This window comes from Rhinopithecus roxellana, chromosome 1 (genome assembly GCF_007565055.1).
Source record: "Rhinopithecus roxellana isolate Shanxi Qingling chromosome 1, ASM756505v1, whole genome shotgun sequence".
In the NCBI taxonomy this organism is placed as follows: Eukaryota; Metazoa; Chordata; class Mammalia; order Primates; family Cercopithecidae; genus Rhinopithecus; species Rhinopithecus roxellana.
Window position 1 is genome coordinate 136,294,934 of NC_044549.1, and position 16,661 is coordinate 136,311,594.

General features: G+C 38.4%; 1 long non-coding RNA gene across 1 annotated transcript in view; it reads left to right on the top strand.

Annotated features, from left to right (window-relative positions):
- Positions 1 to 16,661, top strand: part of LOC104670638 — a 46,799-nt gene that overhangs the window by 21,671 nt on the left and 8,467 nt on the right. The window contains exon 3 of the long non-coding RNA XR_749163.1: positions 11,016 to 11,111. This is a non-coding gene — a long non-coding RNA (uncharacterized LOC104670638). The remainder of the gene's footprint in view (positions 1 to 11,015; positions 11,112 to 16,661) is intronic.

Sequence of the window (16,661 nt, forward strand, 5' to 3'; positions counted from 1 at the left end):
TTATTATGACTTTGATCTTGTTACTTGATATTAGTCTGCTCAGGTTTTAGATTCCTTCATGATTCATTCTTGATAGGTTTTATGTGTCTAAGAATTTATCCATTTATTTGCGGTTTTTCAATTTAATGGTATATAGTTGCTCATGATAGCCACGAATGAATGATCCCTTGATTTTCTGCAGTTATCAGTTGCAATGTCTCCTTTTTCATTTCAGATTTTTTATGTATTTGGGTCCTCTCTCTTTGTTTTTTAGTTAGTATGACTAAAGATTTGTCAGATTTTCCACACAAAAAACAACTTTTGATTCATTGATCTTTTGTATTGTTTTCTTCATTTCAATTTCATTTATTTCTGTCGTGATCTTTATTATTTCTTTTCTTCTAATAATTTTGGGTTTGCCTTACTCTTGCATTTCTAGTTCTTTAAGATACGTCATTAGTTTGTTTTTTTGAAATTTTTCTTTTTTGATGTAGGCACTTATAGCTATAAATTTCCCTCTTATTATTGCTTTCACTATATCCCATGGGTTGTGATATGTTGTGTTTCCATTGTTGTTTGTGTCAAGAAATTTTTCTAATTTCCTTCTGAATCTCTTCATTGACCTGCTGGTCATTCAGGAGCATATTGTTTAATTTCCACGTGTTTATATAGTTTCCAGCGTTTTTTGTGTCATTGATTTCTAATTTTATTCCATTGTGGTTAGATAGTTGGAATTATTTAAAATGTTTTTAATATATTTTAAGACTTGTTTTATGACCTAACATATGATCTATCCTTGATCCATGTACTGAGAGAATGTGTATTCTGTAGTTGTTAGATGAAATATTCTGTAAACAACTATTAGGTCCATTTGGTATGGTACTGATTAAGTCCAATGTTTCTTTGTTGATTTTCTGTCTGTTCAATGCTGAAAGTGGGGTATAGGTCAGAATAATACTCATTTCTTATATACTTTAGGAGTATAGGTAAAAATAAAACAACAATGCAGAAGAAAATCCTTTTGATTTTGAAAACTTTCCCAAAATGTTGACTGGGAAAGAGCTTAAACATTCATTGAAAGCTTCTACTGTATCTCTTTCTCTCTCCCCCCCCCCATATATATATATTCAAATTTTAAAAAATACACTGAAGGAATGGAAACACATCAACATATTTTCAGTGTAGACTTCAAACATGTACTGTGCATCATTTTTTAATTCCATGAATTTATATTCATTTTTGTTTTTATGCATGAAATTTTACTGGGTAATGGAATTTACCATCCCTGTTTAGATTTCTGCATTGATGACGTATAACCCCTAATTAACCAGCGTGTTCTTCCCAAATGGATCCATTTATGATACATGGAGAAAAAACTTGTTTTTGTTGTTGGTCAACTTATGCCTGTGTGGACTGATCACATTGTGCCTTGTTCAGAAGACCTGATCACAAGTTCTTTAAAAAAATATAAAACATATAAAAGTCACTTGACATTTCAGAATCTAAGTCCCCTTTTAATTCCAAAAACACATGAAACACTATTTTCTTGGTGAGTATTTTCTCATATACTTTGCTACTTTAACAAAGATTAATTCATTTAAGTCTTATTTTTAAAAAATGACTCAAGTGTCTCTTTTTTTAGGTAGCATGAGTATTTCAAGATAAAAGAAGACAGCTTGGTTCCTAACTAAGCCTGTCTTTCCCGACCTTGGTATTTACTTCATTCTTATATTTCTTTAAGAGTAAAGCAAGACCAGGGGAGGTATAGCTGCCTCCTGAAAAATCACTGTTCTGTTTGGTACATTGTTTCCCTTGAGGGGAGAGAAGATAATCCCTGAAAAGTGTCAAGGAATTATTGTTAATGATTTCTGTCTACAAATATTTTAAGTTGGGAATGTTGAGAAACTTGAAATTTATATGGGAACTTCTTTTCCTTTTCTGAAGCCATTCTTCAGAAAAAAATTCAAATTCTTGTCACAATTCAGATATGGGAAATTATTTTGCTTTATTTTAAAATGAATTTTTTTTGTTAAGTCTATATTCCCTTTATTGTGTAAATCAAAGAAAATGACTGAGGCAAGTCCGTCATTTTAGGTTTATTTGCCAAAGTTAAGGATGTGTGCCTGGGATACAGGTCTATGCCTTTCTCTGAAGATGATTTTGAGAGCTTCAATATTTAAAGGGGAAAGGGCAGGATATTGGGAAATACACAATTTTCATGTGAAAATTAGGTAGGGGAAAACAGTCACTCATGCCTTTGTCTGGATCAGTGAATCTGCATTTTTATATAAGACAACATAGACAAATAGGGCAGAGGAAGCAATCAGATATACATTTGTCTGAGGTGAGCGAAGGGATGATTTTGAGTCTTGTCCTGTGTCCCACACCTGTGAAGATAAGCTATCAATTGACATTGCCATGGTGAGCTTCAGCGGAACTGCTTTAGGGTAGAGATCTTGGGGCCCATAAGGATTTCCTTGTGGGCAAAGTGTGAGGGAGGTATGTAGCTTTTCATCTTTGTAGCCATCTTATTTAGGAACCAAAATGGGAGGCAAGTTTGCATGACCCAGCTTGACTTTTCCTTTAGGCTTAATGAGTCTGGGGTTCCAAGATTTATTTTCCTTTCACAGATGTCTTTATGTTTAAGTATTTAGATGTTTTATCTAATCAGGAAGATTATATAAATCTTGTATAAAAAGTCTTATATAAAAATCTGATCAGGAAGATTATATGAAGATTATATAAAAACCAGTTTAGTGGTTTTTAGGAAGTGATTAATGCACAAACACACATTCTTGAACTTTCCTCCAGTCACACAATCTTAGACTGTTTATGTAAATAAGAGTTTATACCAGTGGATCTCAAACTCTAGAGAGCTTCAGACTCACTGTGAACACTTACTAAAACACAGATTGCTGGGCTCTACCCTCAGGGTTTCCAAGTCTGTAGTCCTGGGAAGGGATTTATAAATTTGCATTTCTAACAAGTTTCTACCTGATGCTGATGCTGCTGGTCCCCACACTCTGAGAACTACTGATTGAAACCGTTTGGTTCAATTAGTGGCTATCAACCATGGTTCTGCCCTTATACACTTGAAGGATAGAATGTTAATAGCATTGTGTCAATTTAAGGGTCAAGGTGTGGCTGGGCATGGGGGCTCACGCTGGTAATCCCAGCACTTTGGGAGGCTGAGGCGAGTGGATCATGAGGTCAGGAGTTCAAGACCAGCCTGACCAAGATGGTGAAACCCCATCTCTACTAAAAATACAAAAAAAAAAAAAAAAAAAATTAGCCAGGCATAGTGGCAGATGCCTGTAATCCCAGCTACTCAGGAGGCTGAGGCAGAAAATTGCTTGAACCCGGGAGGCAGAGGTTGCAGTGAGCCGAGATTGCACTAGTGCACTCCAGGCTGGGGGACAGAGTGAGACTCAGTCTCAAAAAAAAAAAGAGTCAAGGCCTTAGAGTGGGGGTGGGCCAAATTGCAGCATAACTGAGGTGCAAAGGCCAAGAAAGGACTTCTTTCTGGTAATAAATGTTTTTTCTTTTTATTTAGGGCACTATAGTTATTATATCTATTGATCAATCAATCGCTGTAAGTGTTAGCATTGATCATGGTTATAGCATCTTCACATATTTCCCTTGCTGGGCCAAATTAGCTTTGACTTAAATTTCCAAGGGCATTTAAAAACGTATATTATTTCTTTCCCAGAACAATCCTATAGGGATAAATATCCCCACTGTACCGATGAAGGAATTGAGGCTTAGAGTAGTTAAAGAATTTCTGGGGTCACACTGTAAGTAGTCACCTCTGGCTTCATTAGGTTGCATGAACTTAGCTAAGGTCCATAAACTCCATGTGTAAAGTTTCCTCATCTACAGAATGAGAATGATACCAGTACCTACCTTCTGAGGTTGTTTTGCCAACTAAAGAATTAATCTAAAGAGTTGTGTACATACACATAATAAATGCTCAATAAATGTTACCTCTTAAGACTGCTTGTGTAGTCTAGTTAGTACCAGTAGGGCAGGATGACCCCGAAACTTAAAAAGTAGTACTTTTTTTTTTTTTTTTGAGGTGGGCTCTCACTCTGTCACCCCAGCTAGAGTACAGTGGCGTGATCATAGCTCATTGCAGCCTCAACATCCGGGGCTCAAGTGATCTTCCTGTCACGGCCTCCCAAAGCACTGGGATTATAGGCGAACACCACCACACCTGGCTAATTGTTTTAATTTTTTGGTAGAGATGGGGTTTCACTATGTTATCCAGGCTGGTCTTAAACTCCTGGCCTCAAGCAGTCTGCCCACCTCAGCCTCCCAAACTGCTGGGATTACAGGCATGAGCCACTGCGCCTGGCCTATCCTGCATTTGTGCCAGGTAATCCTCCTCATGTGTATTACAGGTCAACAGTCTCTTACCAACAATTTAGAAACCTCAGTGCTCCAAAAACTACAGGTTTTTTCTTTTCATAAATCATGTAGTGGCAAAACCTTATATGACCTGCACTCATTTAGTGGCACAGCATGACCTGAACTATAATAACATGAAGCTATTCTTAATCTGGTATTTGTTGTTGTTGTTTTTTGTTTTTTGAGACAGAGTCTTGCTGTGTTGCCCAGGCTGGAGTGCAGTGGCACAATCTTGGCTCGCTGCAACCTCTGTCTTCCAGGTTCAAGAGATTTCATGCCTTGGCCTCCCGAGTAGCTGGGACTACAGGCTCATGTCACCACACCTGGCTAATTTTTGTATTTTTAGTAGAGATGGGGTTTTGTCATGTTGGTCAGGCTGGTCTCGAACTCCTGACCTCAAGTGATGCACCAGCCTCGGCCTCACAGTGTTAGGATTACAGGTGTGAGCCACCATGCCCAGCCTGCTATTATGAAATTAGATGCCATTTTAATGTCCTTTTTTTGAGCCATTAAAGTATGTATTTTCTAACAACAAAGATATTCATTTGCATAACAGTGCAATTATGAAAATCTGGAAATTTAACATTGATACAGTACTTTTTTCTATAAACTTTATTAAAATTCTACCAGTTATTCTAATAATGTCATTTAAAACATCAAAAAAAAAAAAATCATGATCCGGGACCCAATGTAAGGTCATATATTGCATTTAGTTTCCAAATGTTTGTTTCTTTAATCTAGAACAGTCCTTCAGACTTTCTGTCTTTCATGACATTGACATTTTTGAAAACCACAGACCATTTATTGTATAGAATATCCCTCAGTTTGGAGTTGTCGGATATTTCCTCATGCTTGGATTCAGGGTACATACTTTTGGCAGGAATACTACATAAATGCTGATCTGTTCTTAATACATCACATTGAGAGGCACACGATGTCAGTTTGCCCTAGTATTTGTGATATTAACTTTGATCACTTGGTTTAGGTGCTTTTGGCAAATTTCTCCACCATAGGTTACTATTTTTCCTTTTGTAATTAATAAATTATATATGGGGGAAATACTTGACTGTGATTATTCTGTTCCTAGATTACTTTCACCTACTAGCTTTAGGATCCTTTGATGATTCTTGCTTAATCAATTGTCATCATTTTAGAATGATCTGTTTTCCTCTGGAAGCGTCTAGACTCTATTCTAGGTGTACCATAATTTCATGATTCTGATGCTGGAATTTAATGATACCAGTGTATTCTGTTTTTATTCATACTACTGAGTGCTCAGTTGATTTTTTTAAATGGAGATTCTTCTCCTTTGGAAAGTTTTATTTTTATTATTTTTTTCCCATTTTCTTTTTTCTGGAATTCTCGTTGGTCAGATATTATACCTCCTGTGTCATTCGTTTTTATTTTTGTTAATATTATCTGTATTACAGCCTGTCTCTTTAATCTTCTCTTTACCGTACTATCTAGAAATTATTAGTCCAATACCTCTATTGAATTTTTAATTTTTATGACCATGCTTTTAATTTTATAGAGCTATGTTTTCTCTTAATGTTACTTTTTTAAAAATCACATCTTGTATATCATTTATGCAATGTGTCCTTTACATATATGCATAACAAAATGTCTGGATGTTTTGTTCATTTTGTCTCATCTAGGTTGGATTTCCATTTTCCCTCCTGTTTTGTTTATTTGAGTATTGTTTTGTTAGGGGCTTTCCTCAAATGCCCCGTGACCCAGGCTATCAATTTTTACTTTATAATGAGGCGCCAAAAAAGCTGGGGAGTACTCTGACTAGTAGGCTTCATTGAAGGGCGATCAGCTGTTAGGATCTGTGGAACTAGGACACCTGGTTGAACCATATTTTAAGCCTCCCAGGGGTTAAGTGAGGTGATGCAATATGCTTCTTTTTGGTAGTTAACTTATGGCATCCTCCTCTTCTCTGTTGTCATTTCTCCATCTGTTTTACATCTTCCAAAAATCTGTTGGTATCTTTTGTAAGCTGGTGTTCCCGATTTTCCTTATTTTCCTTGTGAATTTATCCTTTTCAAAAATACATTTAATGCCATTTTTAGATGGGACTAAAGGGAGAGGAATTAAACTTCTGTAGTCAATGTAGCATCTATTTCTGGTTATTTTAATGTATTTTATTCTCCTAATGAACTTTATAATCCGTTTTCCATGTTATATCAGCTTATCTACCCATCTACATATGGGAATTTATTTAGAATTGCATTAAATCTATAGGTTAATTTGCAGGGAACTGACATTTTAACAACACTGAGTTTTCCATTCTAGGAATTCTCCATTTTTTAAGTGTGCTTTGATATGTATTTCGGTAAATTACTACCAGGTCCTTTAAAGAGAGCTTATATGTTTCTTATAATCTTATCTATAGATATTTCATTGTCTTGGTTGCTGTAGGGAACAGATCCCTACTCCAACATTTCCATTACATTTTACAGCTAATTATAGAAAATAAAACTGATTTGTATATTTATCTTATATCTGATCACCTTGGTGAAATCCCACAAGTTCTGAAAAAATTTAGTTGATTCTCCTATAAAAATGTGTATAAACATAATTTGCAAATGTGTATCATATTTTATAACAAAAGCATGAGATTAAAGCTGTTTTTCTCAGCTTGATATATTTTGTTAATATATTTTATTTTATTGCAGCAATTAATTTGTGAGACTTTTTTGTATTTCTTTTTATCCAAATATACATGATATATTAGAAATTCCTCTGATGGAGATTTATTACACACTTTCATTTGAGTATTCCATCATCAAATAAATTGGAAAAATCCTATCTCAAAATACTCAACACCTAACACAGTGCCAGGTACTTAATAGTAGCTCAACAAGTACTTACTAAATGAATGAGTAAATGTTTTCAATCTTCCCAGTCATTTTCCTCAGGCTTAATTCTCTAAACCCCTACAGACGGGACGTTTTCCAAAAACTCTCCAAAGTGAATATTTCATGACATCTCTGGACACCCACATTAGTGTTTAACAAATTTCAATGTCAGGAAACTTCTTTACTTTCAGGCTATTTTGCTGTAGCCTAAGCATTTCCTTTCATTTTCTTTAGTACTCCTGGAGAGCAGGTTACTAGTCACTGTGTATGAATATGAGAAGAGCATTACATGGAACTCAAAATTTAAAGATTTGCTTTACAAATTCTTTCCTCTTTCCTCCACTGTGATTCTATAAAATGATGGTAATTCTGGGACCTAGGGGGAAAAGAAGATTTATTCATTGAAAAGTATTAGAAAACCATGTCTAACAATTTTAGAGAAGGGTGGTATTTAAATATGAAGGAAGAGTGATACGTAAACATGAAGATGTTTATCTCCCTCTCCTCAGAATTCTTTGGAAAAATGGTTTCCAAACTTGGCCACATTTTTTAAATACCTGAGGAATGTAGTAAAATATAAACATTTTTAGTCCTCACCTCAGATATGTTGAATTTGGATCCTAGATAAACGTTGTTTAGAAAATTGTAATAAAAACAAAAAACTCATAATAATTTTCCAGGTGAATGGCCAGGTTTACTGTGTTAAAGTTTCTTATAGTCAGAACTTGATTTAAATTATGTAAATATTATTTACTTTGAGCCATAGAGTGTATTATTGTTATTTTATTTTTCATATACCTTTTCTTTTATTTATTTTTTAAGAGATGGGGTCTTGCTATGTTGTCCAGGCTGGCTTTGAACTCCTGGGCTCAAGGAATCCTCCCACCTTGGCCTCCCAAAGTGCTGGGATTATAGGCATGAGCCACTGCCCCCAGTCTCATATACTTTTTAATATTTCTTGGAGTTAAAATAATCCTGTATTTTCATTTGTTTCATTTTTTTATGTATATATTGCTAATTCTTTCCACACTCAGTCGACTATATAGGATGAAACCTGTTAGATAATTTATGTCATATGCATTTTTCCCCAGAGCCTTATATTCTCCTCCAATTTTGACTATTTTCAGTCTAAAACAACACAAGTGCATGGTTCCTATATTGAGATTTTATGGATTTTCTGTGTCAAATCTGCTTATTTTATCTCATTTTTCTTCTTTCTTTATTCCCTCATTTTAATACGCATATTAGCTACAACATCCTAAGCATGAGGCATATGTTTCTGAGACCTTACATGTCTGAACATTCTTTGTTTACCCCTCACAAATAATTAATACTGTCTTTGTTTGGGCTATGATAACAAAATACCATAACTGGGTAACTTAAACAATATAAATGTATTTCTCACAGTTCTGGAGGCTGAAAGTCCAAGTGCCAATATGGGAGGTTTCTGGTGATGGCCCTCTTTCTAGCTTACAGAGTGCTACCTTCGAGACCTGTGTGTAAGGCCATTATTCAAGGAAAACAGTTTGAAGGGTTGGTAGACACAGGAGCAGATATCTCTGTCATTGCTTTAAATCAGTGGCCAAAAAATTGGCCTAAACAAAAGGCTGTTACAAGACTTGTTGGCGTAGGCACAGCCTCAGAAGTGTATGAAAGAAAAGGGGGAAATGTGGGGAAAAGAAAGAGAGATCAGCTTGTTACCATGTCTATATAGAAGGAAGTAGACATAAAAGACTCCATTTAGTTCTGTATTTGAGATGCTGTTAATCTGTGACCTTACCTTCAACTTTGTCCTTGCAAGAGACATGTGCGAAGGTGATTTAAGGTTAAAAGGATTTTGGGCTGTGCAGAATGTGCTTTGTTAAACAAGTGCCTAAAGGCTGCTTGTGGTTAAAAGTCATCACCATTCTCTTAAATCTCAAGAAAGAGAAAAACATTTGTCTCCTGCCCCTCCACACTTGTGGGTGTTTCTCGTTAGGTGGAAACGAAAGACTTGAGAAAAGGAATAAAACACAGAGACAAAGTGTAGAGAAAGAAAAGCGGGGCCCAGGGGACCGGCGCTCAGCTTACAGAGGACCCACGCCGGCACTGGCCTCTGAGTTCCCTTAGTATTTATTGAGAATTATCTTAGTCATTAAAAGGATAAGGGAGTGGCTGGATAATAGGATTATTGTAGGGAGGAAATCAGCAGTAAGACATATGAAAAAATCCTTGTAATATGAATAAGTTTAAAGGAAAATGCTGTGCCTTGAGATGTATATGCGACATCTCCATAAACCTTTTAGCAGTATTGCTCCAGCAAGTCCCACCTTATTCCTAAAGGTGGTTTCTCCTCACTCAGTAAGCAAGGCACACAATGGGTATTACCCGGAGACTTTCCATTGCCCAGGGAGGGGCAGGAGACAAATGTTTTTCTCTTTCTTGAGATTTAAGAGAATGGTGATGACTTTTAACCACAAGCAGCCTTTAGGCACTTGTTTAACAAAGCACATTCTGCACAGCCCAAAATCCTTTTAACCTTAAATCACCTTCGCACATGTCTCTTGCAAGGACAAAGTTGAAGGTAAGGTCACAGATTAACAGCATCTCAAATACAGAACTAAATGGAGTCTTTTATGTCTACTTCCTTCTATATAGACATGGTAACAAGCTGATCTCTCTTTCTTTTCCCCACATTACTGTGTCCTCATGTGATGAGGAGAGTAACAGAGTAAATTTTATGGCGTCTCTTCTAGGGACACAAATCCTGTAATGGGGGTTTACACTCTCATGACCTCTTTTTTTGTTATTGTTATTAGAGTCTTGTTCTGTCACCCAAGCTGAAATACAGTGGCATGATGACAGCTCAAGGTAACCTCAAACTCCTGGGTTCAAGCAATCCCTGCCTCTCAGCCTCTCGAGTAGCTAGGACTACAGGCACATGCCACCATGCCCAACTCTTATTTTTTTTTTTTAGAGATGGGGTCTTGCTATGTTGTCCAGACTGGTCTCTAACTCCTGGCCTCAAGTGTTCCTCCCATCTTGGCCTTCCAAAGCTTTGGGATTACAGGTGTAAGCCACTGCCACTGGCCCCCACATGGCCTCTAAACATAATTATCTCCCAAATACACCATCCATATATACCATCACACTGAGGGTTAGGGCTTCAATATATACATTTTGGGGCGGTCATAATTCAGTCCATAGCAAATCATTTAGTTGATTATAGAATTAAGATAGAAGTTGGCTGGGTGTGGTACCTCACGCCTGTAATCCCAGTACTTTGCGAGGCTGAGGTGGGCAGATGACCTGAGATTGGGAGTTCGAGACCAGCCTGACCAACATGGAGAAACCCCATCTCTATAAAAATATAAAATTATCCAGGCATGGTGGCACATACCTGTAATCCCAGCTACTCGGGAGGCTGAGGCAGAAGAATCACTTGAACCCAGGAGTCGGAGGTTGCATTGAGCCGAGATCATGCCATTGCATTCCAGCCTGGGCAACAAGAGTGAAACTCCATCTCAAAAAATAAAAATTAAAATTAAAAATAGAAGTTGTATTCACCCAGAATTTTCAAGACATTGCCTCATTGTTTTCTAGATGCAATGTTGTTGAGAAGTTTCATATCATTCTTGTCCTGGTTTTTTGTATATATTTGTCTTTCTATTCTGGAAGCTTTTAGTATCTCCTTTTTATTCCTGATGTTTTTGTGTTTTGGTCTGGCTCATTTTTTAATACACTGTGCTCAGCAATAGGGAATCCTTTTATGAAGTTGGAGATTTGGAGGGGGCGGAGCAAGATGGCCGAATAGGAACAGCTCCAGTCTCCAACTCCCAGCGCAAGCAACACAGAAGACCGGTGATTTCTGCATTTTCAACTGAGGTACTGGGGTCATCTCACTAGGGAGTGCCGGACAGTCGGTGCTGGTCAGTTGCTGCAGCCTGACCAGCGAGGGCTGAAGCAGGGCGAGGCATCGCCTCACCTGGGAAGTGCAAGGGGGAAGGGAATCCCGTTTCCTAGCCAGGGGAACTGAGACACACAACACCTGGAAAATCGGGTAACTCCCACCCCAATACCATGCTTTAAGCAAACGGGCACACCAGAAGAATATATCCCTCACCTGGCCGGGAGGGTCCCACGCCCACGGAGCCTCCCTCATTGCTAACACAGCAGTTTGCGGCGATCTAACCGCAAGGCAGCAGCGAGGATGGGGGAGGGGCGCCCGCCATTGCTGAGGCTGAAGTAGGTAAACAAAGCTGCTGGGAAGCTGGAACTGGGTGGAGCTCACAGCAGCTCAAGGAAACCTGCCTGTCTCTGTAGACTCCACCTCTGGGGGCAGGGCTCAGCTAAAAAATCAACAGGGGAAGCAGCAGAGGCCTGAGCAGACGCGAACGACTCTGTCTGACAGCTTTGAAGAGAGCAGTGGATCTCCCAACACGGAGGTTGAGATCTGAGAACGGACAGACTGCCTGTTCAAGTGGGTCACTGACCCCTGAGTAGCCTAACTGGGAGACATCCCCCACTAGGGGCAGTCTGACACCCCACACCTCACAGGGTGGAGTACACCCCTGAGAGGAAGCTTCCAAAGTAAGAATCAGACAGGTACACTCACTGTTCAGCAATATTCTATCTTCTGCAACCTCTGCTGCTGATACCCAGGCAAACAGGGTCTGGAGTGGACCTCAAGCAATCTCCAACAGACCTATAGCTGAGGGTCCTGACTGCCAGAAGGAAAACTATCAAACAGGAAGGACACCTATACCAAAACCCCATCAGTACGTCACCATCATCAAAGACCAGAGACAGATAAAACCACAAAGATGGGGAAAAAGCAGGGCAGAAAAGCGGGAAATTCAAAAAATAAGAGCGCATCTCCCCCTGCAAAGGAGTGCAGCCCATCGCCAGCAATGGATCGAAGCTGGTCAGAGAATGACTTTGACGAGATGAGAGAAGAAGGCTTCAGTCCATCAAACTTCTCAGAGCTAAAGGAGGAATTACGTACCCAGCGCAAAGAAACTAAAAATCTTGAAAAAAGAGTGGAAGAATTGACACCTAGACTAATTAATGCAGAGAAGGTCATAAACGAAATGACAGAGATGAAAACCATGACACGAGAAATACGTGACAAATGCACAAGCTTCAGTAACCAACTCGATCAACTGGAAGAAAGAGTATCAGCGATTGAGGATCAAATGAATGAAATGAAGCGAGAAGAGAAACCAAAAGAAAAAAGAAGAAAAAGAAATGAACAAAGCTTGCAAGAAGTATGGGATTATGTAAAAAGACCAAATCTACGTCTGATTGGGGTGCCTGAAAGTGAGGGGGAAAATGGATCCAAGTTGGAAAACACTCTTCAGGATATCATCCAGGAGAACTTCCCCAACCTAGTAGGGCAGGCCAACATTCAAATTCAGGAAATACAGAGAACGCCACAAAGATACTCCTCGAGAAGAGCAACTCCAAGACACATAATTGCCAGATTCACCAAAGTTGAAATGCAGGAAAACATCTTAAGGGCAGCCAGAGAGAAAGGTCGGGTTACCCACAAAGGGAAGCCCATCAGACTAACAGCAGATCTCTCGGCAGAAACTCTACAAGCCAAAAGAGAGTGGGGGCCAATATTCAATGTTCTTAAAGAAAAGAATTTTCAACCCAGAATTTCATATCCAGCCAAACTAAGTTTCATAAGTGAAGGAGAAATAAAATCCTTTACAGATAAGCAAATGCTTAGAGATTTTGTCACCACCAGGCCTGCCTTACAAGAGACCCTGAAGGAAGCCCTAAACATGGAAAGGAACAACCGGTACCAGCCATTGCAAAAACATGCCAAAATGTAAAGACCACCGAGGCTAGGAAGAAACTGCATCAACTAACGAGCAAAATAACCAGTTAATATCATAATGGCAGGATCAAGTTCACATATAACAATATTAACCTTAAATGTAAATGGACTAAATGCTCCAATTAAAAGACACAGACTGGCAAACTGGATAAAGAGTCAAGACCCATCAGTCTGCTGTATTCAGGAGACCCATCTCACATGCAGAGACATACATAGGCTCAAAATAAAGGGATGGAGGAAGATCTACCAAGCAAATGGAGAACAAAAAAAAGCAGGGGTTGCAATCCTAGTCTCTGATAAAACAGACTTTAAACCATCAGAGATCAAAAGAGACAAAGAAGGCCATTACATAATGGTAAAGGGATCAATTCAATAGGAAGAGCTAACTCTCCTAAATATATATGCACCCAATACAGGAGCACCCAGATTCATAAAGCAAGTCCTTAGAGACTTACAAAGAGACTTAGACTCCCATACAATAATAATGGGAGACTTCAACACTCCACTGTCAACATTAGACAGATCAACGAGACAGAAAGTTAACAAGGATATCCAGGAATTGAACTCATCTCTGCACCAAGCGGACCTAATAGACATCTATAGAACTCTCCACCCCAAATCAACATTCTTCTCAGCACCACATCGCACTTATTCCAAAATTGACCACATAATTGGAAGTAAAGCACTCCTTAGCAAATGTACAAGAACAGAAATTATAACAAACTGTCTCTCAGACCACAGTGCAATCAAACTAGAACTCAGGACTAAGAAACTCAATCAAAACCGCTCAACTACATGGAAACTGAACAACCTGCTCCTGAATGACTACTGGGTACATAATGAAATGAAGGCAGAAATAAAGATGTTCTTTGAAACCAATGAGAACAAAGATACAACATACCAGAATCTCTGGGACACATTTAAAGCAGTGTGTAGAGGGAAATTTATAGCACTAAATGCCCACAAGAGAAAGCAGGAAAGATCTAAAATTGACACTCTAACATCACAATTAAAAGAACTAGAGAGGCAAGAGCAAACACATTCAAAAGCTAGCAGAAGGCAAGAAATAACTAAGATCAGAGCAGAACTGAAGGAGATAGAGACACAAAAAACCCTCCAAAAAATCAATGAATCCAGGAGTTGGTTTTTTGAAAAGATCAACAAAATTGACAGACCGCTAGCAAGACTAATAAAGAAGAAAAGAGAGAGGAATCAAATAGATGCAATAAAAAATGATAAAGGGGATATCACCACCGACCCCACAGAAATACAAACTACCATCAGAGAATACTATAAACACCTCTATGCAAATCAACTAGAAAATCTAGAAGAAATGGATAATTTCCTGGACACTTACACTCTCCCAAGGCTAAACCAGGAAGAAGTTGAATCCCTGAATAGACCAATAGCAGGCTCTGAAATTGAGGCAACAATTAATAGCCTACCCACCAAAAAAAGTCCAGGGCCAGATGGATTCACAGCTGAATTCTACCAGAGGTACAAAGAGGAGCTGGTACCATTCCTTCTGAAACTATTCCAATCAATAGAAAAAGAGGGAATCCTCCCTAACTCATTTTATGGGGCCAACATCATCCTGATACCAAAGCCTGGCAGAGACACAACAAAAAAAGAGAATTTTAGACCAATATCCCTGATGAACATCGATGCAAAAATCCTCAATAAAATACTGGCAAACCGGATTCAGCAGCACATCAAAAAGCTTATCCACCACGATCAAGTGGGCTTCATCCCTGGGATGCAAGGCTGGTTCAACATTCGCAAATCAATAAACGTAATCCAGCATATAAACAGAACCAAAGTCGAGAACCACATGATTATCTCAATAGATGCAGAAAAGGCTTTTGACAAAATTCAACAGCCTTTCGTGCTAAAAACGCTCAATAAATTCGGTATTGATGGAACGTACCTCAAAATAATAAGAGCTATTTATGACAAACCCACAGCTAATATCATACTGAATGGGCAAAAACTGGAAAAATTCCCTTTGAAAACTGGTACAAGACAGGGATGCCCTCTCTCACCACTCCTATTCAACATAGTGTTGGAAGTTCTGGCTAGGGCAATCAGGCAAGAGAAAGATATCAAGGGTATTCAGTTAGGAAAAGAAGAAGTCAAATTGTCCCTGTTTGCAGATGACATGATTGGATATTTCGAAAACCCATCGTCTCAGCCCAAAATCTCCTTAAGCTGATAAGCAACTTCAGCAAAGTCTCAGGATACAAAATTAATGTGCAAAAATCACAAGCATTCTTATACACCAGTAACAGACAAGCAGAGAGCCAAATCAGGAATGAACTTCCATTCACAATTGCTTCAAAGAGAATCAAATACCTAGGAATCCAACTTACAAGGGATGTAAAGGACCTCTTCAAGGAAAACTACAAACCACTGCTCAGTGAAATAAAAGAGGACACAAACAAATGGAAGAACATACCATGCTCATGGATAGGAAGAATCAATATTGTGAAAATGGCCATACTGCCCAAGGTTATTTATAGATTCAATGCCATCCCCATCAAGCTACCAATGAGTTTCTTCACAGAATTGGAAAAAACTGCTTTAAAGTTCATATGGAACCAAAAAAGAGCCCGCATTGCCAAGACAATCCTAAGTCAAAAGGACAAAGCTGGAGGCGTCACGCTACCTGACTTCAAACTATACTACAAGTCTACAGTATCCAAAACAGCATGGTACTGGTACCAAAACAGAGCTATAGACCCATGGAACAGAACAGAGTCCTCAGAAATAATACCACACATCTACAGCCATCTGATCTTTGACAAACCTGAGAGAAACAAGAAATGGGGAAAGGATTCCCTATTTAATAAATGGTGCTGGGAAAATTGGCTAGCCATAAGTAGAAAGCTGAAACTGGATCCTTTCCTTACTCCTTATACGAAGATTAATTCAAGATGGATTAGAGACTTAAATGTTAGACCTCATACCATAAAAACCCTAGAAGAAAATCTAGGTAGTACCATTCAGGACATAGGCATGGGCAAGGACTTCATGTCTAAAACACCAAAAGCAACGGCAGCAAAAGCAAAAATAGACAAATGGGATCTAATTAAACTAAAGAGCTTCTGCACAGCAAAAGAAACTACCATCAGAGTGAACAGGCAACCTACAGAATGGGAGAAAATTTTTGCAATCTACTCATCTGACAAAGGGCTAATATCCAGAATCTACAAAGAACTCAAACAAATATACAAGAAAAAAACAAACAACCCCATCAAAAAGTGGGCAAAGGATATGAACAGACATTTCTCAAAAGAAGACATTCATACAGCCAACAGACACATGAAAAAATGCTCATCATCACTTGCCATCAGAGAAATGCAAATCAAAACCACAATGAGATACCATTTCACACCAGTTAGAATGGCAATCATTAAAAAATCAGGAAACAACAGTTGTTGGAGAGGATGTGGAGAAATAGGAACACTTTTACACTGTTGGTGGGATTGTAAACTAATTCAACCATTATGGAAAACAGTATGGCAATTCCTCAAGGATCTAGAACTAGATGTACCATATGACCCAGCCATCCCACTACTGGGTATATACCC